Here is a 3,846-nt window from a genome sequence, read left to right on the forward strand (position 1 = left end):
CAGTTATAAGCAACAATCATATATATCTATTCCAATTTACTAAAGGTTAAGTTTTATCAGGTGATTTGAAACATATATTACAAAATTAAATAGATTCACTCATTTTCATGCAATTCATTATATTAACAGATTATTAAATGTTACCTTGAGTTTCTGAAATAAACTCTATTTTCCATTGCATATTTTAGGAATTAGAACCCAGTCTAGTCAATTTAGTAATTGTATAGAATATTCATCACATGATTACTTTTTAACTTAGAAATAAAATGCAAAATAGTACTATTAAGGTTGCTGAGTAGACCATAATGTTTGTGTATAAGAGGACCCAAAGAAAATGAGATTTTTTTTTTTCCTATAGATGGATGAGGAAAGAAATGCAGAAGCATTCTTGGGAGCAGACCAGTATTCCATATTTAAAATATTGCTCTTTCTCAATAACATTGTTGGGGAGGTCTTTTGTGTGGCTGAGTAAGGAATAAATAAAGATGCAAACCAGCAAAAAGTCCTGTCCCAACCCCTTCAGAAGGGCCCCACTTGGGAAACCTTCCCCATCTTTCAGCAAGGGTGCTGTTAGGTTCATTATGAAGTGCTACGAGGAATTTTAGGAATTCCACACCCCAAGAAGCCCTCCACCTAGAAGGACATCCCAAATAAGAAGGATGGAGGAGAGATAAAATATTTACCAAGAATTGTATGATTTAGTGAACAATGTCCATGGGAAACCAAATAAATCCTGATATGATATTTTCAATACAAATTTTCAGATTATGTTCTTAAAATATACATATTTGTCTTTGACTTCATAATCATTTGTGCATAATATTAAAATATAATTATGCTGGCGCCGCGGCTCACTAGGCTAATCCTCCCGCCTAGCGGCGCCGGCACACCGGGTTCTAGTCCCAGTCGGGGCACCAGATTCTGTCCTGGTTGCCCCTCTTCCAGGCCAGCTCTCTGCTGTGGCCCGGGAGTGCAGTGGAGGATGGCCCAAGTGCTTGAGTCCTGCACCCCATGGGAGACCAGGATAAGCACCTGGCTCCTGCCTTCGGATCAGCGAGATGCACCGGCCGCAGCGGCCATTGGAGGGTGAACCAACGGCAAAAGGAAGACCTTTCTCTCTGTCTCTCTCTCTTTCACTGTCCACTCTGCCTGTCAAAATAATGACACTTGGGGCATGAATTTAAACAGTAATAACAAAATTTTTATTTAAATTAGTATTTTAATTTTCTGACTACAGAATATATATACATATACTCAGAACAGAAAGTTGTGGGTATCTAACAATAAATTAAGAATCACTTGTAAACAGACCACTCACAGATCTGTAACATTTTGTAAATGTATTGTTATTGGCTTCCAGCCACAGTTCTCCTTTTTTCTCCCCCTTTCTTCTTTCCTTTCTTCCTCATTCCTTCCCTCTTTTTAAAAATTTTTTCCTTTTTGTTTCATATTCATTCATTTGTACATCCTAAATTCTCTATCATCCATTGACCTTTCTATCTTTCCATATATTTATAGTTATGATCATATTGCATATACAAGCATTCAGTTTCTCTTTTATTAAAACAATTTCAGGGCCAGTGTTGTGGGATTTCAGGTAAAGCTGCCACAGTGCCAGTATCCTATATGGGCTCCAGTTCAGTTCCTGTTTGTTCCACTTCCAAACCAGGTCCCTCCTAATTCACCTGCAAAAGCAGTGGAGAATGGCCCAAATGCTTGGGCCCCTGCACCCACACTGGAGATGTGAATGAAGGTCCTGGCTCCTCGTTTTGACCTGGCAAATCCCTGGTCATTGCAGTCATTTGGGGACTGAAACAGCAGATGGACAGCAGATGGAAGCGCTCTTTCTCTCTCTGACTCTGCCTTTTTGTAACTCCACCTTTCAAATAAATAAATAAATCTTTAGGAAAAAAACAATTCCACATGATGAGAATTTTTAATGGATTGAAATATTTGCAATAATCATAACTTTAAATGGCTATATGATGTGCTAAATGAGTGGTTGATTAAATCATGGCATTAATGTTGGCCTAAGATCCTTTACGCATCTAATTTTGAATTGCCTCTCTTTAATCCTATCCTCCCAGTGAGTTAAAAATATTGCACACATCAACAAGGTACTTAGATTAACATTATATATATATATATATATATATATATACACTTATAAATATTATCCGAATGTGTTATTGAGTTTAGTGTGTCTGTGTACATATGTGTACATGTGTGTTTCTAAAGGTCAAATATTTAAAAGAAACATCCATTTCATGAAATGATCATATTCATTGATTACACATTTAAGAAAATGTAAAGGTCAACAAAACAGATACTTGATTTCACCATTTTCAATTATTTTTCCCTTAAAATCTCTTCCAAATAGACTATGTCCATTGGAAATCAATCATATATTAGAAAAACAAAACAAATAGATTGAACTATGTAGGTCCATTACAAGTATGGGAAAAGGAAGTAACTAATGGGACTACTAATTTTTTTCATATTCTTACTTTCCATGTAAATGTTATTCTGCTATCAGAAACCAAATCATCCGGAGATTCTTAAGAAGTACTACAGTCATAGGTTATTTTTCAATCCAACACCAAAATAAATACTTCAGACGGAAAATTGGTGATAACCCACGTAAAAAACAAAGGCAGTTCAGCTACCATATAAAGCCATAATATTCACATCTAGTTATTTGGTAGCAATTTTCTGGAATTCAGAATAATCAATCCAGGCAATGTTAGTTGTCTTGCCCACTGTACAATGATCATCTTAATTTTTCTTCTTTATTTTTTTCATCTATGAATCAATATTAAAAAGTACTAGACCATGAAAGAATGCTATAGTGTTAGAGTTGCTACTGCAGTAATTTCTCCGGGCTGTGTTGTGAATTCTCTTCCTTTTCCTTGCTTCCCCCACTCCCTCGCCCGCTTTGTATAAATGAAGTCTCAATCAGTCTGTGCTGCATAAAGAGTAAGTCACTGATATGAACAGCAAGAAAATGTGATTTAGTAAAATAATAATGCCTTGAACTTGGGTGGCACTTCCCCTCACAGCCTTTCTTGAACATTAATCATCCTCAGACTTCTCCCACCAGGCAGATCAGCTCTCAGTTTCACAGCAGGGAAATGTGACAAAGAGGCAAAGTGATATGTCGAGGATTGTCAAACTTATTAAAACCCAAATGAAAATAGAAACAAGTTTTTCAACAATAAGCCACAGTTTTGCATTGATATATGGCTGCCTCATTTTCTCAAAAGACCATCCCAGGTAAGCAGATAACTTACTTATTAACAGATTTATGCATGGGGAATGAAAAGTCAGGAAGATCAAAGACTACAGTTTCCTGCACTTTGACATAACTATCTCTAAGGATAGATATATTTTCATTTGATTAGTGTTTATAGCCCTTGCCTATAATCCTGATTAACTATGGTCTTTTTACTTTTTATTTGTTGAATTTTTTACTTAGTGGACCATTTAGTCTTCTTCTACAATGTATATTAAAAATACATAAACTCAATAATATAAATAAATAAATAAATAAATAAATAAAGGAAACCCCTTTTTTCCCAGAGGTTCCTAGTCTCTTAATTTACTTATTTTTATTTTTTTAATGGTACATGAAGTTATGGGTATATTTAAGGGGATTGCTCTTCCTAAGCTACATTAACCATGATCTCCATCCTTAATCCAAGAAAATGATTTATTATATAATCAAACTGAATTACAGAATCATACTTAGAATGGAGACCTTGGGCTTAGAGTTCTTCATGGAATACACCAAAAAATAAAGTATTTATACATCTGTCTGCTGCTGCTTTTGTGTGGTTCTAAATGGAT

This window comes from Lepus europaeus, chromosome 2 (genome assembly GCF_033115175.1).
Source record: "Lepus europaeus isolate LE1 chromosome 2, mLepTim1.pri, whole genome shotgun sequence".
Classification (NCBI taxonomy): Eukaryota; Metazoa; Chordata; class Mammalia; order Lagomorpha; family Leporidae; genus Lepus; species Lepus europaeus.